The 26,802-nt window shown below is 46.4% G+C and overlaps 1 protein-coding gene across 1 annotated transcript in view; it reads right to left on the bottom strand.

The window, feature by feature from the left end:
* Window positions 1-26,802, bottom strand: part of PPP1R14C (protein phosphatase 1 regulatory inhibitor subunit 14C) — a 107,552-nt gene that overhangs the window by 37,064 nt on the left and 43,686 nt on the right. The window lies entirely within an intron of this gene.

Genomic DNA, 26,802 nt, shown 5'->3' on the forward strand with positions numbered 1-26,802 from the left:
AGAGGGGGAAGGAGAGGCTAGGAGGAGAGGAGGGAAGGAAAGAGAAGAAAGGGGAAACAGGATGAAGGGGTATAGAGGAGAAGAGGGGAGAAGAGAGGAAAAGGGAAGGAGGGATGGGGACAGAGGAAGAAGGGAAATGAAGGAAGGAAGGAAAAGAAGAGTGGGGGAAAAGAAGTGGGGGGAGCAATGGAGAATTAATAGTCACAAAGCCATAAAAGTAATCTTTCAAAAAAATGAGAATTTTCTACTTTCTAGCAGAAAGCTGCATCTGTAAGTATATAAGGGGAGATTGGCAGATGATAGAGCTGGGAGATGGTAGTTCCCTATCTAAGAGCTACTCTTTGCTGGGTGATTACCCCAATCTTTATTTGGGGGTCCACATCTTCCTTCACAGCTCTAGGTCTATGGAAAACCTGATTCCACCATGGGATTTAGGGCATCAGCATTGCTTTAGCCCCAGTTACTGACGTAAGAGAAGACACGTGGTCCAACTAAGAACTAAGGGGGCTCTGGGAAAAGGTGCTCTTTTAACAAGAACGTCCCCTTCACTCCCTCTGAACCGAGGAAGTGTGGCACCGGAAATTACCGGTGGCCACCATACAACCCTGAAGAGAGGCTGAGTTTAGGACGCGGCGCTGACTCCATGGTGGGCAGAGCTGAAGAGAATAAGAAAACAGGGTTCTAGGTAAAATCACCACATCCCTGCATCAAACCACCTCTGAGGCCTGCCTATCGGTGAGTGAGTCAACCCCTTTCATGGTTGCAGTCAGCGTGGGTCTAGTTTAATATTCCTGCCAACAAAGACATCTAGTCCTGAAAAGAGGGAATAAGGGCCAGCTGGATTTGGTGTAAGACCTCACTAACTTGGAATCTGAACTTCAAAGGAGATCTTGGCTATTTCTCATCTCTTCTGTTACCTAAGTCTTCTCTGTACCTCTCAGAATAGCATTTTAAAATGTCAAAATAAAAGAGCATTTAAGAGAGTCCTGCAATTTTGCACTTCATCAGGAGTCACTGCAACCCAACTCCTTCGAGCCACAGGGATGGCTAAGAAGCATCTGCAGGAGCTAGAGAGAAAGGTGTGCATGGAGACACTGGGGACACCTGGGCATTCCCTGGGTGTGGCCTCTCTGTGTCTTGGCTCCAAGAGCTGTTTGTCTTGGCTTCCCAGGAGAGGCTGACTTTCTGAATGTTTCCTTCCTACTAAAGTGCATTTATTCAGTAATAGTACTCAACCTCTTGTGTGTGTGTTACAACACAAAAGTGAGGACCCTAGTATACTGAGGAAGTCAAGGAATATGATATACTATCCTTGCTGACATTAGCTCCATGGGTAGGCACTCAATGGGCAGGAAAATTCCAGAAACAACCTCTCTAGTGATTTATTCCTGTTTCTGTGGAGAATTTCTGTTTTGATCCTTTGCTTGGCTCTTAAGGGGAAAAATCCACTTCAAAAGCAGTATTTATCAATGTGAATGTTTTAGATCTCATCTGTGCGGTTCTGCCTAACGGAAGAAAGATCTTGTACTTCTCAACATAATTTTCATATTTGTACTTAACAATCATGTAGCTATTAATAGAAGCTGATGATGTAGAAACAGCAAGTTGAAATGCTTTGATGATAATAAAGCTGAAGAATGACCTTTCGATGGCTAGGAGCATCATTGTGCAAGCATCACAGAGTGAATTTACACAAATCTAGATGACCTAGCTTACCATACACCCAGGCTGTATGGCACAGCCTACTGCTCCTAGGTTATAAACCTGGACAGTATATTACCATACAGAATAATGTAGGCAACAGTAACACAGTGGGAAGTATTTGTGCATCTAAACATAGAAACGGTACAGTAAAAATAGGGTCTTATAATCTTATGGGACCACTGTCATATATGCAGTCCACTGTTGACTGAAATGCTGTTATGCGGTAGGTGACTGCACTCACAAGCTATACCACTGTGGGTCCTTAAATCACAACTAAGAGAGCTTGGTGTCTGCTATTTTTAAAGGAAATGAAAGAACGATTAGTAACTAATGCCCTCCTCAGAACAGCACAGCAATGGGTTTTTCTGCAAATATTCAAAACGTTTTGATGCCAGCCAAGTTTGGCCAAACAGGCTTTGACTTGCATAGCAGTGTAGAGCCTTGCCCTACACAGTAGGCATCTTCAATTAGGCATCTTCCCATTAGGACTGTGCACGGCTCTCTATTAGGTATTGCACTTACCCATTTTCCCCAGCCCCTGAGATCTGGGCTGTCCCATATGGTAAGCACATGTGGTAAGCACATTTGAATACAGTAAAATGAAATACAATTCAGTTCCTCAGTCACAATGGCCACATCTCAAGTGCTCAATAGCTACACGAGGCCAGTGGCTACTGCACTGGAGAGCACAGGTGGAGAGCGCTTGCACTGTGGCAGAAAGCGCTATTGGACAGTGCTGCCCTGGAGTACACTCGCCCTCTGTCCCAGAAGTTGGGAAGCAAAGCTCCTTTCCCTCTCAAAGGGGCTTGACAGGAGTAAAGAAAAAAAATGCCAGGCATCTCAAGGTCACTCTCACTACCCAAGGGCACGTGATAAGAAACCCTGAGCTTGGTTTTGCAAGCCAGAAAGCTGATGCAAACAAAGCCCAGATCTCAAGGGTTGGGGAAAACCTCAAGTGATTGAGTCATCACAACAGTCATTAAGCATCTGCGCTTTTTACCAACCTATGCTGCTTCTCAGAAATCCCACCCTGATTTATCAGAGGCATAGGAGAGGAGAGGCATCCTGCTCCCAGCTCAGCATGCGCCCCAGGTGTTCTGAATGCCAGTGAGGCTGAAACAAAACCCAGGTGAGAAGAACACAGAGACCCAGAGGCTCTTGGGAGGGAGAGTCCTGGGAAGCAAAGACAGCACCTGGTACCAAGTAGAGAATCCTGTAGCTTGGTACTTAACATTCTGAATGAGAAGTATGGAAATACTCTAAATTTCACTGAAGTCCTATTTCACTTTCTCTTCTGTATCTGATCTTAAAGCAGTATCACTGAATGACCTTAGTGACAGATCAAATCACTTACAGCGGAGGGAACACACCCACGGCCCACCATGATGTCCCAGAGCTTAGTTGTGTTTCGGCATTTTCCCACATTAAAGATGGGTCCCCTAAACAGTGGCTCTGGTGACAAAAAGGGAAACAACTGTCTTCAGAGCTGCTGGGGAAAGTTATCAGCTACACCCTGCCCCACATTAGGGAGAGGCCCTCCTATTGGTACCTATAGCATGAGGCCCTGGGTCACCTCTACACACCTTTCTTGTCGTAGATTTGTTGAGAACCCACAGTCCATAGTGAGCAAGGCGCTGTGTGTCAGCCACAGTGAGGCCCTGGCCCTGGGGGATGGGCCGTCTAAACACAGCTCTGACAAACACAATGACATGCAATGGCCCCAAAGCCACAGACAAACCTGGAGTGCTTTAGTAATTCAGGGAGGGAGAAAACTCCGCCAGCGGCAGGCAGGGAGGTTTCCCATAGGAGGGAGGAGGTGAGCTGGCCTTGTGGAATGACAGGATTTGAACAGGTTTAGAGAGAAGGGGGAGAACTCCCGAGAGGCAAAATGGTAGCAGGAGGCAAAAAGACAAGATGAGTTCTAACTGTGGGTGTAGAAAGGTCCCTGACCTGGAAGCCAGTCAACTCTGGGCTGCAAACATGCATGTTGATGGGGGCCAGACAGGTGACAGAAATGGGGCAGGCTGAGGGGCTATACCATAGAGTGAGGAGTGCAGCAAACTGCAGAAAACACGGCCCGAGGGGAAGGAGCAGGGAACACACCATTCCCACCTCCTGTCACCTTCTAAGAATATGTGCTCAGTGCTGCTGGATTTTCTATGTTTTAGGAATAACTGAAAATAGAGTTTTTTAATGTAGAAAAATCCAGTTTTTAAAGCTGTCTAGCAACTTCTTAAAATATTGCGTAGGATAAACAAAACTCATTGGCCCATAGGCTGCCGGCTCCCCTTGTTCTGCAGAGACTATCACCACCGAAGGTTTCATGGCTCCAGAACAAGAGAGGGGAATGACAGAAAGAAGAGCTGGCCCCACTGCGGAGCCCGGGGTAACAGGGAGGAGGCAGGAGGCAGTGCGAAGCCCACGCATCACGTGCGAAACAACAGGGCTTGAAGATGATCCCGGCAAGAATAAGATTTTAAAACAGTGATAATAGGGAGAAATAAACAGATGGAGTTTGGAGATGAACTGGATGGGGGATGAGGGGGAAAGAAAAGGTAAAGATAAGATCCAGGTTCTGAGCCTGAGAGGTTTTGGAGAAGGACAGTAATGACAGGAGCACACTGGAGCCCTGAAGACACCTCACAAACCAACACGCAGTGCAGGCGTGGTCATCACCAGCCCCCCGCCCCAACTTGCAAGCAGCAGCGGTACCCCACACTGCCACCACACTGGGAAGCGCTGCAGAGCCTGGTGCTGGGCATGCCACAGATGGAAGGAAGCTCAGAACAGGCTCAGGTACCAGGATGCAGGAATGCAAGCAAAGCAGAGTCCTGAAACACAGCTGACCTGCAGTGACAACACACATACACACACAAATATATACACAAACATACACACACATGAATACACACAATCCACACCACTCATACACTCACATGCACACACACACACAAATATATACACATATGAATTAATACACACGCTCCATACCATTCATACACTCACATCCACACACACACAAATATATACACAAACACACACATGAATATATACACTCCACACCACTCACATGTACACACACACAAATATATACACAAACATACACATACATGAATACACACACTCCACACCAAACACTCACATGCACACACACACAAATATATACACATATACACACGAATACACACACTCCACACTACTCATACACTCACATGCACACACACACACAAATATATACACAGATACACAGATGAATACACACACTCATACACTCACATGCACACACACACATACAAATATATACACAAGCATACACACAAAGGAATGCACACACTCCACACCACTCCACATGCACACACACACACACACAAATAAACAGATATACACACACACTTCTAACTAGCCAGAAAGTTTACACTGTGAGCCCTCTCCGATGTCATGTTAGCTTCCAAAAAATACAAATGTTCACCCCTGCCCACAGCAGTGAAGGTGGCGGGCAGGAATGTTTAAGCTAAAACTTCACCTGAAAAATGGATCATGGTCTCCAAGCTCTAGGAGACACAGCTTAGCAACTCCTTGAAAATGACCGTGGCTAACAGCTCTCATCTGTCTCCATCTCAAAATAGGGATGGCGACGTAACATGGGATTAAACTGCTGTGCAAATTGCGGCAGCTGATGGAGAAACGTGGGGTGGCAGGGGTGGGGAGTGGCAAATGCCAGTTTATTATGACCTGTTCAACCACTTATCTGAACAATAGCCACGATTTCTTATAGCTCACCTTTCTATAGGCCTATGGGAGAAAACTGGCATAGGAAACATATAAAAAGAACCAAATTCCTCGGGATTATGTGAGCTCTCTATGAAAACATTTACATTTCATGTTTTCGTTGTAATGACAATCCAAAATAATTCCTGTAAGCAAGCACAGTCTAAGAATAGTCTGGACAGCCGTGCTATAACCACGCTGTGCCGGGCTGCTCTGTGTTTACACATTGGCATCAAGCAGAATTATGTTAATTATTGTGGCTAATGAGAAAAAAGCCACAGGGTAGATTTAATATATACATGATTCATTCACGCCAAGTGAAGCCAAATGTTATCACTCAAAGGACACTGAGCGACAGCAATCTGTACCTAATTCCTGTGACAAAAGGAGTGAAGCCAGCCATCACAGCAAAGTGATGTTGTGCATTTGAGTTTCATTAGCTGAGTACTTCATGTTTAATTTGCGATTTGGATGTGATTTTTATAACCATAGCATAAGGAATTTATACCCAGTTTTAAGTGGTATGTATTTAAGTAATATAACGTTAAATATTTAAATCAGCCCTGGAATCTGCAAAAAAAGATGTTCCCACTTAACAAGGGGCCGAACGTACCCCATGACACATCACTACACAATGTCAGAACACTGGGGATAAAGGGAGGATCCTGGAGGCTTTCAGAAGAAAACCAGACCACACATGGAAGATAGAGAATTAATGTCAGTGGGTTTCCCTAAAGCAACAGAGCGTGGAAGCCGACAGCAAGGATTCCAGAAACCCGAGAGGAAACCATTTCCAATCTCAAGGCCTACATCCTCCCTGCTATGGTTTGGATGTGGTTTGACCCCTCCAAACCTCAGGGTGAAATTTGGTCCCCAGTGCAACAGTACTGGGTGAGAGGCAGTGGGAACTTTCAGAGGTGATCAGGCCACGGGGGCACGCCTCATGTGTGCATTAACACCGTTCTCTAGAGACTGGGTTGGTTCCCATGAGGCTGGTTGTTATAAAGTGGGTTGGCCCCCTTTGCCCCATCTCTTTTTTCAAGCACTCGCCTGCCCTTCCAGTTTTCTGCCATGCTATGACACAGGATGAAGGCTCTCACCAGAAGCCAACCAGATATGACCCCTCAACCTTGAACTTCCCAGGCCTTGAGGTTGGAAATTGTTTCCTCTTGAGATTCTGGAATCCTTGCTCTTGGCTTCCATTGGGAAGCCTGCTGACATTGATGATCTTCCTCCAGAACTAAAAGAAATAAGTTTATTTTCTTTATACATTACCCAGTCTGTAGTCTTCTGTCACAGTGACAGAAAATGAGCTAAGACATTCCCAAACTATCTAGAAAGAATAGAGAAAATACGACAGATATTTTAAGACACATTGGGTCTTAGATCTTCATATATTTACCTCCTATTTTGGGAAGGAGTGCTCCAGCAAAATAGAGAAACAAACTTTGATTTTCTTATATCCTCTACAGTTGTGGCTCATGAAGGCCAGAGGGCATGTTACCAAATCCAGATTGAGGAAGGTACATGGGATGCCAGAGTGAAGAACAAAGCAGATGGAGGCTTGACAAGCTGGGGAGCACGCAAGGCATGCAGATGAACCTGCCTGATGCCAACCGAGGGCCCAGCCCCACTGGGTACCCATCTGCACAGGTGGTTGGGCCATTTAGAGTGGCTGGGGTAGGATGGCCTCACCTTGCACCTTAGACAGAAGTAGCATGGGTAAACAAGCATATGCCTTTCCAGTGGCATCCCATATTACCAGTATTTCCCTAATACACATTTGTTTTAAAAGTTAAACAAATGGCTAAAGCTTACTTAGAGCCAGAGAGCAAAGTCCTCCCAAAGCCCTTTTTAAAAACATCAAAATAGGCCAGGGGCAGTGGCTCACACCTGTAATCCCAGCGCTTTGGGAGATTGAGGCAGGCAGATCACGAGGTCTGGAGTTCAAGAACAGCCTGACCAACATGTTGAAACCCCGTTTCTACTAAAAATACAAAAATTAGCCGAGCATAGTGGTATGTACTTGTAATCCAAGCTACTCAGGAGGCTGAGGCAGGAGAATTGCTAGAACCCAGGAGGCAGAGGTTTCAGTGAGCCAAGATCATGCCACTGCACTCTAGCCTGGGCAACAGAGCGAGACTCTGTCTCAAAAAAAAAAAAAAAATCAAAATAGCCTGACTGAACCTGACGCCATGGTGAAGTGAAGGAATGTTTTACATAATATTTACAGGAATCGCTGTTCTTGTCACCCAGGAGAGCAGGTCCTGACCTACCTATATCCTATGAAAGTTCACTTCTGGGGCACTGACACAGATGCGAACGACAGCTGTGGCAGAGAGGAGAGCTCCTGGCAGGGGCCATCCCCACGCCCCATATAGAACGCCTCCCTTTCCTCCTGCTCATGAAGACACATTCCAACACAAGTGAGCGGGAGTGGCATTATCTCACAAATCAACACTGTAAAACAAATACCAGTGCTCACACATGAAGATTCACATCACGGGTTATGTCAGATTATTCTAGAACTAGGCACATCTACATCAGGATCTCAGAACACCAGGCAAACTCCTGCAGCACCAATTTACTGAGCACCTACTACCTGCCAGGTGCTGTCCTAGATGCCAGGGATAAAGAATAAAGAATTGACAAAAATATTTGCTCTCATGGGGATTAAACTCTAATAGGGGAAGACAGACAATAATCAAATAAGTACAATAGGTAGCACGGCAAAGGGTGATAAATACTTTGCAGAAAAATTAGGCAGGAGAGAGAGATAGAGAGTAGGGGGACTGGAAATTTAAATTGGGCAGTGACAGGGTAAGGCTCAGTGAGAAAGGCGTCTGATTAAAGATACTCCATCAAGGGAAAACACATAATGCCAGGCTGTGTCTGAAAAGCTGCCAGGAGCCCCGGGGTCACTGTAGCAGAGGTGGGGCCATGGCGGGGGAAGGGACAGAGCATGTGGAGACTCAGAGGCCCATGTAAAGTCTCTAACTTGACCATGAGCAAGAGAAAAGCCATTGGTGGGTTAGGACAGAGGCACGATGGATTATGGTTTACCTGTAAGAAAGGAAGGTATACACGAAAAGAGCACTTAAGAAGCCACAGAAATAAGCTAGGAAGAGATGACACTGGCTTCAACTAAGAGGTAGCATGATATATATTTCTTTTTCTTTCTTCTTTTCTTTTTTTTTGTTTGTTTGTTTGTGAGATGGAGGCTTGTTCTGTCACCCAGGCTGGAGTGTAGTGGCTCTATCTCGGCTCACTGCAATCTCCGCCTCCCAAGTTCAAGGGATTCTCCTGCCTCAGCCTCCCGAGTAGCTGAGATTACAGGCACCTGCCACCACATCCAGCTAATTTTTGTATTTTTAGCAGAGACGGGGTATCACCATGTTGGCCAGACTTGTCTCAAACTCCTGACATCAAGTGATCTGCCTACCTCAGCCTCCCAAGCATGATATATATTTTGTTCTTACAAATGAACTCTTATCTGGGTCTCCGCTGATCCAAACCTCAGAGAGCAAATGGGTATCTCAAGAGCTCCACCAGGTACTGTAGTTGGGTGAGCCATTGAGCACATTGCGAGATGACAAGTACCAAACTCACGCCTATGCAACAGCAGCAGCAGGCCAATGTGATGGCTCTTGGTCCTAGAAGTTCAGTGAGGCTGGTAGACGCTGACTAAGCCCAGGCTGAACTGCCTGAGGGCGGCAGCAAAGCAACAAGGAACTAGGCTGAGGAGGTCTTTTCCGGGTCCTGAACCCACCCACCAGGCAGGTTTCTCTTTCCCACCCACCAGGGAAGCTGCCAGTATCACTGGCACCCAGCGCAGGCTTCAGTCATGCCCCCAAAACTCTCCCCTACATTTAGCAATTCATTTTAGCAAATGAATATCTCTGGAGAGATTATCAAAGTGCTCCAGACACAGTTTAAAAAACAAAGACTCTAAGTTGGAGCCACGGTGGTGTTCTATGCCCAGCCTTGATCTCAAAGGGCTCAAGAGGCCACTTCCTCCTGTGATGGAAGGACCCTAGGGAGTCTGGTGAACAGAGCACAGCATGGGAATAAAGTGACTGAAGCCTCCGACTTCCCATGTATGTCCCAGGCTGTCCTGCTTCTCAGCACAGAGGAGGTCCCTTAGGTAGGGGCCAAGTGGTGTTGCACCCAGAGCATGGAGTTTGGAGAGAGGCAGGCCCAGGTTTCAATCTCATCTCTGCCTCTGACAACCCATGAGAGTTGGGCAGCGTAACGCATCCCCTAACCCTTAGTTCCCACACCTGTAAAATGCAGACTGATTGCTAATTCTCAGGGCTAGATAGAAATCTGGCACAATCATGCCCAGGCATGTTGTGCAAACTCAACAAATGGCGACAAGACCTCAGCGGGTGCTAAGTTGACTGGGCACATCTGATTCCTCTTCATATAAGTAAATATTCCATGCAAATGTCTCTTCCAGGGAATCTTGTACTCCTGATGCCTGAAAATCGTAAGTGAAAACTGATCACATTACCAACTTGTTCAAAACCACAGCATTCAAAGAGAAAAAAGGAAAAGTAAATGCCAGCAAAAAAACCCAGCTGCAGAGCATCCCAGAGACGATCATACTTTGCTCTGCATATGAACACTAAATACGCACAGCTGGTCGTTAACAATGCCCCAGTGACGAGACAGTCGGCAGGTTGGTCCCCATGAGGAAAGTGAAAATAAGTGATGGCTGAGACAGTTCACAAAGATGGCAAGGACAATCTTCTAAGCCATGGCATAAATGAGGACACCGAGGACACCTTGAAAGCACTGGACATAGTGGCCAAATGGCCACCACCCTCATGGCTCCTGTGCTGACAGCAGCCTCTCCTCTCAGCACCCTTCTTTCCCCGTGCAGCACCTACATGAAGATCCCCGGGCGGGAGAGGAACGCCACGCAGAACCTACAGCCTTGGTGCTGGTCCTGGGCTACAGGCAATGGATAAGGACACTGGGAAAGAATAAAGGAAGGGCTGGCACAACCCAAGGACAGAGCAGCAACAGTCCAGCCTGTCTCTAAGAAGTCACACTTGTCTATGTCTTGCTTCCCGTTAATTTAGGGATTGAGCCTGAGCTGTCTCTGATAGAAGATGATCCACATCCAGATTTGCAGTGGAATACTTAGACTGGAAACACTCAAATTACCTGATGATGGGATAAAAGCAGTGGGCAGAAGCCTGTTCTAGCCAGTTCTTGGAGAGAAGACAGTTCCCTTGCACTATCAACTGCCCATGAACGAGGCATTCGGGGTTGCTGCAGTGTTAGGTTTCCTAATACAGAACATGAAATCCAGACCGTTTCACCACCTGCCTTGGGAAGGCTTCTAGATCAGCAATGGCCAAATATGTCCAGCACTGGCAGGTGCACAGAAGCCTGAGAAGATGATATAGAAAAGCTGCTTGGAAGACACTGAGAGGAAATTGTGAATCCCATGGCAAGGCCTCCAGCTGGTGAGCAGACACATTGCACTTGGAGTATAAAAGACCATTGTTGATATGGGCCATCAAGCATGAAAAGACACGATGGACCCTTAAATGCAGATCCCTAAGTGAACGAAGCCAAACTGGAAAGGTACCCCATACTGCATGATTCCAACTACAGGACGTTCTGGAACAGACTAAAATATGGAGACAGTAAAACCATCAGAGATTGCCAGGGGCCAACAGGGAGAGAGAGATGACTAAGGCAGAGCACAGGGCAATGTTCAGGCCAGAAAATTTGTATGATCTTGTAAGGGTGCGTCTATGTCATCATACATTTGTCAAAACCCAATTAGAGAAAAAGGACACACAACCCCAGAACTCACAGGATGTACAACACAAAGAGTGAGCCTGAATGGAAATGAGGAGCTTTGGTTAATAATAACATAGCAAGATTGTCTCAGCAATTGTAACCAAGATACCACACTAATGCAAGATGTTAAGAAAAAGGGCAACTGGAATGGAGGGAGGAGAAAGAAAGGGGTAGATGAGAATTCTCTGTGCTTTCGGCTCAATTTTTCTGTAAATCTAAAAGGCTTTAAAAAAATTAAGTTATCAAATTAAAACAAAACAAAAGTCCAAGACTAATATGTTGGTGGTGACTGAACCTGGGAAGGTAAGGGCCAGGACTTCCTGTGACTGGCTCTGCTGGTTCTTCTTACAGCCGAGGGCTGCGCAAAAGGTCCAGGCGTGAGTTGCACAATGACGTTCGGCCAACTGAGGCACACCCAGGTCCTCAGCTTCAGCCCTGAGACCAAGCCAGGCTGTGTGGGAAGGCACCATGGGGAGCCTCCCAGAGAAGAGCCTGCAGGGCTGTCCCAGCGGCAAAGGAACAGCAAAGTCAGCCAAAGCCTCTTCTGCCCAGTGGGGACTCCAGTTCCTGGTTGAGAGGAGCCACGGTTGCCGCTGACAAGACACGGGCCTGCCCCAAACCTAAGAACAGCAAGGGTGCCAATGAGAAAGGGAAAAGCAAAGCCAGGCGCCAGTACAGCCTGAGGCAAGAAGGCATGGGCTTGATTTGGGAAAAGCCAGCCGGAGCCAGGCAGTACCTCTTCCATGGGGCCCAGCCTGTGTGTCAGAGTGGGGATACAGAGGGAGGACACAGAGACTAACAGAGACTCAAGGTTGGCAAGCCTTGTGGGGGGGGGCGGGGCACCCAGCAGGGATGTTCCGCAGGAGGATGAGAAACTTGCTAGAACATTCCTTGCACTACCTCCCTCACACCACGCAGGAGAGGGGAGAGAGGAGCTCACGCTTGATGCAAGGCTACACCAGGGTCAGAGGGCAGGCCCCCTGGGCACACGGCCCCAGCTGCCTTTGGTCTTAGGGAATGCGGCCAGTCCAAAATAAAAAGTCATTTAACCAGAGCTGCCTTGTGAAATGAGCAGACCAAAGGGCATGCTTCTTTGTAAATTATTACCATAATCGTTTACGTGTAATGCATGTTTATGCAGGCAATGTGACGGTTCATGGAATACTCCACTCCTGACCCCTCCTCTCCCTGTTCCCACCATCCAATCCATCACCATAACTGTCAATTCTATGGCTTAATATCTCCTAAACCTGCACTTTGTACCACCTCCACTGCCCCCCTAGTGAAAGCTAAGTCATCTTTTGCATAAGCTATAGCAGGACCTCTTAACTGGCTTCCATAAACCCACCCTCATTATTCCTCCATACCAGTTTCCACTCTGTAGCCAGAGTAGCAACTTTAAGAACACAGATCTGTCATTCACCAGCTTAGAACCCACGGGTGGCTTCCTACTTGTCTTAGGACCAACATTCTTACCTCCGCCTGGAAGGCTTCCCCTTCTGGGCTCCCAGCCTCCTCTCTGTTCAATGCCTCACCTCGATTCCCTGAGCTCTAGATCTGCTGGTCTCCTCCGATCCCTCAGGATACTCCCCAGCCAGGCCTCCACGGGGCCTTTGCACATGCTGGGTGCATGTATAGGACACTCTTTTCATTATCTCACATCAGCCATCACTTCCTAAAGCAAAATGTCTTCGCCAGACTTGTGATGAGGTCAACCCCCCAGCCCTGGAAACTCAGAATGCCCTGCACCTCTCTTTAACTGTACTTTCCACACACTTCCAATTTACATTTCTCAGTCTCCCTCCCTATACTGGAGGACCAAGAGCAGTGCCTGGGACACTGCCTGACACACAGCCCTGATAATCATTTTGTAAATAAAATAACAAACAATTCCCTGAGGTGGGTATTATCATCATCTCTATTTACAGATGAAATGTCTGAATATCCTGCCCAGTGGGGCTGATCGCTTCCTTAGTTCCAAACCTGGACAATCTGATCTCAAAATGTATGGCCCCTACAACTTGTGCTGTGTGCCTTTTAGGATGCAGCATGACTGGGAAAATCATTTCTCCCTTTTGACTTCCGTGACTTTTGGAGCAGCAAGGGAGGAGAGCAGAGCCCTTTCATACATGCGGCTCCAGGCACCCAGCACTTTAAAGAAGCCCTGGTATCTATAGCCAGCTGGAGCCCAGGAAACTCCATGGACACTTAGAGGATGACAACAGCTTTCACACACTCAGGGGACCACACTCCTTGTGAGGCAGCTATGAATGCATTCAGGCTGTCAGTGAAGACTTGGAGGAAAGAAGCAAGTTTGGTAATAACTAGCCATTTCTGAAGAACGTGTTAATCCCCCAGCTGGAGGTCTGGGCCTCTCCTGTTACAAATGTAGGGGATATGGCTGCTTCTTATCTTGCTCTTCTGCAGACCTGTTACAGAGGAGGCCACAGCTGCACCTCGGGGTGTGTCCAAAGAGAAGGGAGCCAGGGGCAGGGCCATGAGATGCATCACTGTGTCTCCTGCTCTGGTCTCTGCTCAGCAGTGGAAAAGGAGCACTCCCCAGACTGAGAACGGGAGCTGGCCGGTTCACCTTAGGGTGAGAAGGACGAACCTAAGTCTGCAGACTTGGTTAAGGAAAGGTTTGATGCAAGATCACAAGGGAGGGAGAAAAGGCAGCTTCCCAGAGAGGCAAGTAATTCAGACCCCGGCACCACGAGGGGTAGCCGAGACTACTGCCAATCTCCAGGGCTCAAATAGAGTCTACTTAAGATCCTGTACTTCGGAAAGTTAACTGGTTTTTCATTGTACGTCCTACAGGTGTGTGTGTGTCTGTGTGTGTGTGTGTGTCCTATAAAAGCCCTCAAATATTAATATATCAACTGGTTTCAATAATGCTACCAAAAACGTAAGGTGTACCACAAGGTTAATGTTCAAGTGTACCTAGGGGATTACACCAGGTGTGACAAAAATTAAAGTGTGAAGCACCCCAGGTGTAAGAAAGTGGAAATGAGACAGAGTTACCTTCCTCATTGTTTATTCCTCACTTGGAAAATCCTTCCAGAGCATGTCTGACTTAGTCCATCTGTGCTGCTCTAACAAAATACCAAAGGCTGGGTAATATATAAAGAACAGATTTTTTTTTTCTTCTTTAGAGACAGGTTCTCGCTCTGTCACCCAAGCTGTGATATAGTGGCATAATCATAGCTCACTGTAACCTTGAAATCCTGGGCTCCAGTGACCCTCCTGCCTCAACCTACTAAGGAACTAGAACTGCAAATGCGTGCCACTAAGCCTGGTTCATGTTATAAAATTTTGTAGAGACAGCATCTCACTATATTGCCTAGGTTGGTGTTGAACTCCTGGGCTCAAGCAATTCTCCCATCTTAGCCTCCAAAGAGCTGGGATTACAGGTGTGAGACACCATGCCTGACCATGAACAGAAACTTTTTTCTCAGTTCTGGAGTCCAAGATCAAGAGGCTGGTGGGTTCATTGTGTGATGAGGGCCAGCTGTCTGCTTCCAAGATGATGCCTTCCTGCTGCACCCTCCAGAACACTGTGTCCTCACACAGATCAGAGGAGAGTGAAATCGAAAGCTGCATGAAGCCTCTTTTACAGGGGCCTTGATCTCATTCATGAGGGAGGAGCTCTCAGAGCCTAATCACCTCTTAAATGCAGATCCCTAAAGGGCCACCTCTTAATACTATCACATTAGCCATTAAATTTCAACACCTGAATTTTGGACGGGACACATTCAAATGATAGCCGTGCCTCAGCTGAAAGCCTGAAGTGTTCTTTTTCAAGTTATGATTCACATTCACGAAATACCTGCCCCAGAATCACCCCCATGAACTTGTAAAAATGCAGATTCCTGAGAACCCCTTCCAAGCCACTGACCCATCACATCGTCATATCGGAGTGAGGTGTCACAAGTCGCCATAGCTGGGAGCCACAGGCATTAACCTCTGAGAGCCACTGCTTCCAAAGGTGTTCAGTTTAAGTAAAGGATGCCATTCCATTACAGATGGTGACAATAAAAAAAAACAAGGAAGGCCACCACTTCTGTCTGATCACTGATTTCTGTGCATCTTTTGGGGAAACAATCGTGCGTGCTATGTTTCCTGCTATGTTACCCCTACTGCAGGCAGGGCACTGTGCAAGGTGCTGAGGATTCAAAGATCTGCAAGGCATAAGAACGACCACTTGGTAGGTAAGACAAAACCATCACAAGTGATGATGAGCAAGGCAGATGGCTGCTACAGAAAGACACCCTGCTCCCTGGCTGTGGAAGCCAAGCTCAGCAGCATAAGTGCTGGTGGGGCTGCCCGGACTATGTCAGGGGCACCATTCCTCGGCCACCGCTCATCTTTGCTTCTCCTGAGCCCCTCTGAGAACAGATGGCATTGCTGAGGTCCCTCCATGTTTCTCAGTCCCTGTTGGCACCTCCATTGCAAACAAGAGTCGAGAAAACTATCTTCCACAACTTTTGTAATCATCCAGGTCTTAACCCATAGGACGTGGCAAGACTGGTCAAAATGTCAAGGAATGCGACATTCTGGCAGGGGAACGAGTCACGCACTCCCTCCGTCAGCGAGGGGCAGCTCTCCCCTCCCTGGAGAGGATGGTCACCTGATAACCATGCAGCCAGAGCAGGGGCACACAAAGCCGGGCATCCAGGCCCTCCTCCACTGTGGCGGCCAGGGGCACACAATACCAGGCATCCAGGCCCTTCTCCACCATGGTGGGCAGGGACACAGATGTCATGGCCAGATTGCCTCCACATTGGAAAACAGGAGGCGCTTTCCCTCCACCCTGCTACAGCAACCTGTATACCCACCGCCAGCCTTCCCACGGCAGCCTGGAAATCAGCAACGTGCCAACCATAAAGCATCCCATTAGCTTTTACGCCACCTGTTCCCTTCTCACTAATCTCACTGACCCCAGGCCAGCAGCGAATATTCAGTTCAACTCAAACATTTCTTACCTCTCCATGCAAGACAGGTGCCCTCTGGAGCCAGAGCTCTGAGGCCGCCTCCAGGCAGTGACTGCAGTGGGTAAGAGGCCCACAGCTTAACTTTCTAGACCAACAACAGTGGCTGGAAAGTCCAGCTGTTCCCATGAATTGGACCTGCGGCAGGTACAGGGAAGTGCTGCAGGCGGGAGCTGAGCCTCTCACACTGGGCTCCTCCCTTAGTTCTTTCCTCTTCCACAAAGACTCCCTCATCCCCCACCTCTGGGAGGCCTGAGGAAGGCAGGGGCAGAGACAATCCTTGTAACCTTCTCCAGTCCTTCAACAGAGACTTCAGCCATCTCCCAAACTCGGGGATCTAAAGGGGTGAAGCAAGCAGCAGCTGGAGCCTGAGGGGAGGGTGGAAGGTCGTGTTTACTGGAGGGAGGGAGAAGGGAGGAAAAGCACATTCCAGCCTTCCTGAGACCCAGGAAGTTCTTGGCATCTTCTGCAAATGCCATTGGCACTGATTAGGCTAGATTTCCACCTTTACAACAACAGCTTTGTAGCTTAAGACTCCAGACAAGTAGTGTAGAATAAAATTCCAATTAATTTTGAAAACCCCAATTTTGTTATTCTGACTCAGCCATAAAGTAGGTTTGCATTGAGGCAGTAAATTGTTGTCTCATCTACCTCTGTTGCTTCTGCTACTAGAACAGACACTCAAATCAGATCACAAGTCACGGCAGATGGACAGGGAGAAGGAGAGGCCGTGCTTTAATTTTAACAAATGAAGTGATTGAACCACATCTTTATTTTTCAAAGGAAAAACAGTGGCAAATACTAATGGGACAAATTCTTTATGCTATCTATGTTTCCATTCCCAGAAAGAGATGTTAAATGGTACATGGTTAAATGGTTAAGCCTCTCCCCAGAGCTTTATTTTCTCCTGAGCAGGGAACAATTTGGATTGAGGAGGACACACTCAAAACAACCTTAGAGATTCAAAAAAAAAAAAGTCCTTGGAAGAGAAACTAGATTCAAGAATTGGATGCCTTGCTACTACTACTTCTGCTAAATATTGACATAAAAGAAAGGAGAAACAGAATGTCTCACACCTAGTGGGCGGTCCATAATTATCTGCTAAGTGACTGACTGAATGATTTACTTTGAGTCCCAGTGGCTCTGAACCAGCAAGCTTACATAGACGCTATAAAGGCAAGCAGGTTTGAAGATTTATGATTGCCCAGTTGCCCCCAGTGACCATAAATCTTTGCCAGCTTCTAGGCTGTTCTAGGCAGTCCAGTTAGAAGCTGAGAAGGCTTAACAACAGTGTATTGCAGTGACTTCCTTTGGAAGGCCCTGTTGATGCTCCTATTTATAGAAAGGAGTGAGAGGTCAAGTAGGACTACAGTTTTAGTCTCTCTGACACAAGAGAGGAGAATCCCAGTTCCCCACTCACTGAGACAGGTTCTTCAGCCCAGACAGCGACCAGGCTACAGAGTGGCAGGTCTTCAATCCTTGGACACAGCAGAAGATGGGCAAGGGGCATTCAGGCCGATCCCTGCCCGTGACCTGACACTGCCTTAGCACTGGGAGTTTCCTGTCCTCTGGCCTCCCATAGTTCTGTGGTCCTAGGCATATTAAAATCCATCAAGAATGGGCACAGTGTCCATTCCTCTCCTGAACTTTCTCCTGAGAAAGTTCAGGAGAGGAATGGTGGGGATGGTTGCAGAAAAAAATAATAAATGTACTTAATATAACTGACCTGTACACTTAAAAATGGATAAAATGTTAAATTTTATATTATGTGTATTTTACAACAATAAAAAAACAAAACAAGGGGCTGGGCATGGTGGCTCATGCCTGTAATCCCAGCATTTGGGGAGGCCAAGGTGGGCGGATCACTTTCAGCTCAGCAGACCAACCTGGGCAACATGGCAAAATCCCATCTGTACAAACACACAAAAATTAGCCAGGCATGGTGGCAGGTGCTTGTAGTTCCAGTTACTCGGGAAGCTGAGGTGCGAGAATAGCTTGAACCCAGGAGGCAGAGGTTGCAGTGAGCCGAGATCGCACCACTGCCTTCTAGCCTGGGCAACAGCGACACTCTATGTCAAAAGCAAAAAACATCAATCAAGATGTGTATCAGTTGTCTCCACTAGCAAACTGAGAGCTCATTGAGGGCAGGAACTGCATTTCAATTTTTTTTTAGCCCCCATGTATAACATGGTATCCACACATACACATACTGCAATTTGTTATTGAGTGAATAAACTGGAGCTCTCTGCCATGTAAAATGCTTAGGCTGAAAACTACCATAAAATGCATTTTCTGAAATGTTCATGTTAAGAATAAGAGTAACCCATATAATTGCATGAGTATTTAACTTCCTCTTGAAATTGACACAGATTTGAAGATGGTCATACAGGTTATATTAAAAAGGCTGTAACTAGTAACTGCTCTAGCTATGTAAGTAAAGTACAAAGCAAAAGTAGACACATATTCTTTTTATAACTTTTGCCTTTATTTATCAATTTATTCCAGACAGAATGCCTCCTAGATCAACTGTCATATTTATTAACTGAGTCAATCTCACCTTTAAATCAGTGTCAATAACTGTATTCAACATGTGTAAGTACTCAAACAAGTAGACTTCCCCTGTACTCACTGAGATGCTAAGGAATAACAAACATCAACCCCCAAACGGTGGTCAAACAAACAAAACAGGGTCTTAAACTGTGCGACAAATTATAAGAGCCTCTTTTACGTTTTATAGCAGAACAAGAAAATCATTTTATCGGGTTCACCAAGGACAGAACTGTTTGTGCTAACTGTTTGTGAGTCAAGAGTAGTCAGAAGCCAAGGTGGTTTAATAAAATGTAAAATATTTTAAATAAAACACTAATCATTTTTGCATCCTACTGGTAAGCAATCAAAGAGCTACTCCTTTAATTAATGGAAAAGAATGATTTATAATTGGCATACAAATTGTGGTAGAACATTATTTGGTTCTCTTCACTAAATTACACACGCCACTTAAAATCCTGTTTACAGTATCATTTTGTACATACTCTCAAGAGACAAAACAAACAGGGGTTGCCAAACAAAGATAAATCTTGGCTCAAGCTGTGTCCAAATCCTTACAAGGGTTTTGAATTTGTTGAGTAACCATTTCTTGGGATAAGTGGAAGGTAACAGAAATGGAAGAGGGATTTAGAGAAAAAAGGAAATAAGAAAACCATGACCACTGTATTAGGCTGTTCTCACGCTGCTGATAAAGACATACTCGAGACTGGGTAATCTATAAAGAAAAAGAGGTTTAATGAACCCACAGTTCCACATGGCTGGGGAGGCCTCACAATCATGGCAGAAGGCGAAAGGCACTTCTTTCATGGCAGCAGCAAAACAGAAATGAGAACTAGACAAAAGGGGTTTCCCTTTACAAAACCAGCAGATCTTGTGAGACATTCACTACCACAAGAACGGTATCAGGGAAACCGCCCCCCAAGATTCAATGATCTCCCACAGGGTCCCTCCCACAACATGTAGGAATTATGGGAACTACAATTCAAGATGAGATTTGGGTGGGGACACAGCCAAACCGTGTCATCCACATTAAGCATTAAATAAATGCCTACTGAAGAAATGGATGAAAGCTGGGATAAGGAGGCTTAGGACAGGGGGCTCCAGAGCCACATCCTATGAATGGCAGAAGGAAATAGGGAATGAGCTTTTATCAAGAGCAGCTGTTCAAAATCAGAATGGGCTTCCTTGCAAGGACATTCCAAATCTGAGTGACCCAGCAGCAGCAGATGTCATCCCCTCTCTCCTCCAGATGTATACAGCTACCTCCCACCCCTCACTCCTCCCCTTCTCCCTGGGCCTCCATCAAGCACCTTAGCATTTACTCATTATGTACAGGATGTAAGCCAAGTTCACCTTCTCATTTCCTATCTCTTTCCCATCGTAACTCTCTTCTTCATCTTCCTATCTCTTACTCACTCCTGGAAATTATTTTGAAAATGCAGACTCTGATACAGACATCCACACACTCTAATTCTAATACAGAAAATGTATTTTTTTCTTGTTTTCCTGTTTTTCTGAGTAGTGTGGCATGTGGGGACCACTGACATAGCCAACTTTCCATCTAGTGTAGCAGTCTCTGAGATTTTCCCACATATGAGACATTCTTGTCTCCTCCTCTTCTTTTTCCTCCTCTTTTTCTGCTTCCTGTGTCCTGGAGATGCTGATTAAACAAGCCTTGTGTGACTTTTTAAAGCTTCCTTGGTGATTTGGATAATAAGGAGATTTGGGAAGCACTGGTCTTGGTAACCTCTAAGCTTCCTTCTCTCAATGAATCAAAGCTTGGCCCATATCTGCCAGGAACAGCCTATACAAAAAATGATTTATACTCTGTATTTAAACAACAGAGTAAGAAAAAGATAACTGGGAAAAGAGAACTGATCAGAATATTCCAGGGTCTATCTCCCTCCCACTAAAAGGCCAGCCAAATGTGTGACTGCCATGTCATCCTCTAGCGCAGGGGTCCCAACCCCCAGGCCATGGACTAGTACTAGTCCTGAAAGATGAGAGGCCCTGAAAGATGAGACACTGTGTGGAAACAGAGAGGGCAAGAAAACAGGCCTGCAGGTGAAGGAACCATTGCGGAAAACCAGCCGAGTCCGGTCTTCAGATGATTCCAGAGCCAGTCACCATCTGACTCCAACTGTGTAAGAGAGCCCAAGAGGGAACCACCCAGCTGAGCCCAGTCAACCCCCAGAACCATGAAATATAATAATACATATTGTGTTAAGCTACTGAGATTTGGGGGTGTTTTGCGGCATTCAACAACAGACACCTGGAGCAGATAGGTAATTTGCCAATCCAAATCTCCTTTAAAGCATAGTGGTACTGGTCCATGGCCTGTTTGGGACCAGGCCACACAGTAGGAGTGAGCATGGACAAGAAAGCATTACCACCTGAGCCCCGCCTCCTGTCAGATCAGTGGCAGCATTAGATTCTCATAGGAGTGCAAACCCTATTGTGAACCACGCACGAAAGGGATCTGGGTTGTGTGCTCCTTATGAAAATCCAATGCCTGATAATCGGACATGGAACGGTTTCATCCCAAAAGCATCTGCTCCCAACCCCCTGGTCTGTGAAAAAAAATTGTCTCCCATGAAACCGGTCCCTGGTGCCAAAAAGGTTGGGGACCACTGCTCTAGCAGACTTGAGTACAACACAAATAATCAGGGTCAGGATTTGGAGACAACAAAATAACCAGGCAGCCCAGCCTGCATCCAAATCAAGTCCACAGAATGAATTGGAAAAGTCAAAATGGTCCAGCCTAAACCTGCAACCAATCAAATCTCATGCATGGAATTTCATGCTCTGTGAGGACCCTGAGAAGAGGATTCAGTAGTACCCTTTAGGGAGACATTGAGAAACAAACAGAATCTGGAATGGTGCTCACTCCCAGACACTGAGTCAGCAAGCTCCAGCCTCTGCACACAGTAATCTGCACCTGGAACCCTCTTCTTTCCCTATCTACACCTCAAATCCCAGTTCAAAGACCACTCCGGTGCCTGAAACCATTTCCCTCATGAATAGTCAGCAGGGTAAGGTCTCCCTCCCATAAAGTCTCACCTTTGAATTTCATGTCAATAACCACATTCAATGTGCATAAGTACTCAAACACACAGATTTCCCCTATACTCTCTGAGATGCTAAAGAATAGCAAACACCCACCACCAAGCAGTTACATATACAGGTACTATATTGCCTCCAACATAAAAGATGACTTGATACTATATTGCAGATGAGACTAGAACATTTCCCCAATCTTCCACAAGGAGAGCAGAATGTTTTCCAAATTCAATCAAGGATCCATGACGCTTAAATGAAGATTCTAAGAGCAGGTGTTATGGTCTTTGCCCCGTCACACTGTTGCAGACGCTCTGAGAGACATACCGACATCTGATGTACTTGTGTCTCTCCCAGGTTCGAGAACTGTTCTTTGCACACAGTCAATAAATAAACATCTGGTGGATAAATTCACTCCACAGATACTTATTGAATGCCTGCTATATGCCAGGCATTGTTCCAGATGCTGGGAATAGAGCAGGAAACAAAATTGACAGAATCTTTGCACTCCTGGCTTTTAGATGTGCAAAATAATGTTAGTAGGAGATAAGTACTAATGGGAAAAGCAAAGTAGGAAAAGGAGCCAGGAAGTGTGGAGGCTGCTGCCAGTTCAACAACAGTTCATCCTGGAAGGTTCACTGGGAGTCTGATGTACCATAAAGTCCTGAAAGAGGTGAGGGAGGGAACCATGTAGAACATTCCAGACAGAGGGAACAGTAAGCTGCAGAGCCCAGAGGAGAAAACATGTGAGGACCAAGGAGGCCAATTGAGGAGCAGAGAGAGTGAAGGGCAAAAAAGTGGGGGATCAGAGAGGCAACCGTATGGGTAGGGTGGGGGAATCAGATCACACAGGTGGTATAGACCAATGTAAAGACATAACTACTGTACAGCATTTGACTTACATTAACAGGATCACTCTGGCATCTGGGTTGAGGATAGGGCGCAAGAGAAGAAGAAGGGAGGGCAGGTAACGGCTGCAAAAGTAATGCCAGCAAGAGAACTTGGTGGTATGGACCAAAGTAGAGGAGGCCAGACTCTGGGTCTATTTTGAAGGTAGAGCCAATGGGATTTGCTGACAAATTGACTATAGAATGAAAAATATGGTGGGTGTGGTGGCTCACGGCTATAATCCCAGCACTTTGGGAGGCCGAGGAGGGTGGATCATGAGCTCAAGAGATCAAGACCATCGTGGCCAACATTGTGAAATCCCATCTCTACTAAAAATACAAAAATTAGCTGGGCGTGCTGGCGCACATCTGTAGTCCCAGCTACTCGGGAGGCTGAGGCAGGAGAATCGCTTGAACCTGGGAGGCGGAGGTTACAGTGAACCGAGATCATGCAACTAAACTCCAGCCTGGCGACAGAGAGAGACTCCATCCCAAAAAAAAAAAAAAAAAAAAAAGAAGGCAAAATAAAGAGATCTAGGATGACTTTGAGCAACTGTTAGGATGAAGTCGCCATTCTTGACATGCATAAAGTGGGGAGGAAGAGCCGTGGAGAAAAAGAGGGTTGAAGATCAGGAGCTGGGTTTTGGGCAAACTAAGGCTGAGCTTCCTACTAAGCATCCAGGTGGAGACACTGAAGAGGCAGTTGGAGATATAAGAATGAAGCTTCATAAACGGGTCCAGGCTAGAGATATGCATTTGTGATTCACCAGTATATAGACAGCATTTTAAGCCATGAGACTAAGAACCTCAAAAGATAGCACGTAGAAGGATAAGAAAGGTGACATAGTTTGCCCTGGGTCAGGCATCAAGGGAGAATTTGACCAAAACCATCCTTTTCCTGCCTTTAACCTACAAGTTGGAATCAAGGACAGGCTACACACCTAAGAAAGCCTTGCTGAAGGGTGACCATTGGCTTTCACCTTCCTGTAGATGCCTGGAGGGGTTCTGTGTTGGGGGGTTGAGGGACAGATTTATGTGACTCATTTAAAAGAACAGAAAGGTAGTAGAAGCTGCTGGACTCAGTTAGAACTACTCAGGGTCAAGATTCCAAACTGTGGCTGTTGATGCCAAGGAAAGCACAGTTTTATCCAGAGATGTGCTTGATAAGAAAGCATTCTATATCAGTCTGAAGAAAGGTTTCAAAGGTTTCAAATGGGAGCAATCCTAGAATGTAAAGTCAGAAATGTTCCCTACTGAAAGAAAAGCAAAAGCAACAGAAAGCCTCCAACATAAAAGATGACTTAATACTATATTGAAGACGAGACTAGAATACGTCTCAGTCTTCCTCAAAAAAAGCAGAATGTTTTCCAAATGCAATCAAAGACAGCCAGGTGTCTTCCTTATCCAATCAAGAGGCTAGAGTCTCACTCAAATCCAGTAACAGTGGCCCTGAGAAATGGGACTAGAATGTACAGCAAGTCATGCAGGAACACTAACATCTGCTCTATTGCATTATGATCCCTGTCTGGGGTGGCGCTGTGTCAACAGAAATAGACTAAGAAATGCGGTGTGAGGGGTGGAGAGTGCTATCAAATAGTTTAAATGCATCACTGTTCACCTGGTGCTTTTGGGGAGAAGGGAGTACACAGACACTCAAGGATTGATCTCAGTGCTGTCCAGAAAAAAGAACTTACAAGAAGGAGGAATTTAGTGAGTGAACAAAGGTTAATTAAAACATCCTATAAGGGCCAGGCACGGTGGCTCACGCTTGTAATCCCAGCACTTTGGGATGCCGAGGCAGGCGGATCACCTGAGGTCGGGAGTTTGAGACCAGCCTGACCAACATGACAAAACCGGTTGCTACTAAAAATACAAAAGTTAGCCAGGCATGGTGGTGTGTGCCTGTGATCCCAGCTACTCAGGAGGCTAAGGCAGGAGAATCGCTTGAACTCGGGAGGCAGAGGTTGCAGTGAGCCAAGATTGCGCCATTGCACTCCAGCCTGGGCAACAGAGCGAGACTCTGTCTAAAATAAATAAATAAATAAATAATTTAAAAAATTAAAAATCCTGTAAGAAAAAACATCCCATAAGAAGGCAATTCCTGGCCGGGTGCAGTGGCTCACGCCTGTAATCCCAGCACTTTGCGGGGCTGAGCAGGGCGGATCATGAGGTCAGGAGATCGAGACCATCCTGGCTAACACGGTGAAACCCCGTCTCTACTAAAAACACAAAAAATTAGCCGGGGAGGTGGTGGGCGCCTATAGTCCCAGCTACTCAGGAGGCTGAGGCAGGAGAATGGCGTGAATCCAGGAGGCGGAGCTTGCAGTGAGCCGAGATCGCTCCACTGCACTCCAGCCTGGGCGACAGAGTGAGACTCTGTCTCAAAAAAAAACAACAACAACAAAAAAGAAGATAATTCTTGTTCTTCCGTTCCCACACCAATCAATCTTCCGCAGGACCCGCCCATCAGGAAGGCATGCCCTGAGCACAGAGGTCTTTTTAAAATTCCAATTCACCTCCGACCTCTTCTGAACAAAATGTATGATTTTAGAATGTGTTGTACAAACATTTGTCTGATCATTTAATTAAGCTATTACCAAAAGAAGATTCATGAAAATACATTATTTCACCATCAAACCAGCAAACCAGTTAAAAGCATGCAAACACACACACACACACACACACACACACACACACACACACACACATACAAAAGCCAAGGTGGGCGGATCACCTGAGGTCAGGAGTTTGAGACCAGCCTGGCCAACATGGTGAAACCTTGTCTCTACTAAAAATACAAAAATTTGCTGGACATGGTGACAGGTGCCTGTAACCCCAGCTACCCAGGAGGCTGAGGCAGGAGAATCGCTTGAACCCAGGAAGCGGAGGTTGCAGTGAACTAAGATTGCACCATTGCACTCCAGCCTGGGCAACAAGAGTGAATCTCCGTCTCAAAAAAAAAAAAAAAAAAAAAAAAAGACTAAGCCAGGCATAATTTAAAAGAAAAGTCAAACCTGACCACCCCACACACCGCTGCTTCCATGCCTCCTCACTGAGCTGAAAATTCTGACTCCTTGGCTTGGCCCACAAGGTCCTCCTGGTTGGACCACAGAAACTTCTCCAGCTTTGCCTCATGCTTAGCAGCCACCCCGGCCTGGTATCCATTTCCTGAACATTCTCCCCCTTTCCTCTCCAGGCTCTCAGTGCTCGGTCTTTGAGTCGGCCACCTACTGGCCCAGGCCGTCCCCAGCTTCAGGTCATCCCCCACCTCAGGCCCTGACCCCATCTTGGCCTCTAGCAAACATTGTCAGTTGGCTTCTCCCTCTCTGAGCCATCATGATGTTTATCAACCACCCTGGACCCCCGGAAGCTCAGGTCCTGACACAGTGCACAGAGGCGCTGCTCCCCAAAGCTTTTCATGCTTCCAGCTTCAAATTGTCAAAATCAAGTAGACAGGATGTGGAGCTCAGCTATACAATGACAAGCCTATGGATCAGTCAGTATTGAAGGTCACATAAAGTCCAAACACACAGCGGGGCTCAGCAAAAGACCAGTGGAATCACTGAGTTCGCTGAGGGGACTGTCTGGTAACACACTCGCCTCTGAGGCCCAGCTCTAAATTACGCGGGGCATTTGCTCTTCAGACCAACAGTGGAATTATATCCCTTCAAAATGGATGGGAAAATTGCTCCTGAGGGTTTTTGAAGACCATACCAAGAGGAAAAGCCTGTCTGCTAAGCTTCCTGGAATTAATGTCTTTTCTCCCTGATTAAATAAAACAATTAATTATCTGAACTGAGGGTGGAGATATGGCAAGGGGCATTTCTTTTCAGAAGACCCGAGAACAGTGGGGCCCCACTCCATTTATTGCAAATCCATCCTTGGTCACGGGAGACACCGAAGACCAGGCACGAATATTCCGGTGGCCTCCTTCCAGAGAGAGGGTAGGGCTGGGTTTTGCTGCCCCTCTGAAGTTGGGTGTGACTAAGGGACTTGCTTTGGCCAAGGAACTCTGACATGAAATGATGTGT

Source organism: Rhinopithecus roxellana, chromosome 4 (assembly GCF_007565055.1).
Source record: "Rhinopithecus roxellana isolate Shanxi Qingling chromosome 4, ASM756505v1, whole genome shotgun sequence".
NCBI lineage: Eukaryota > Metazoa > Chordata > Mammalia > Primates > Cercopithecidae > Rhinopithecus > Rhinopithecus roxellana.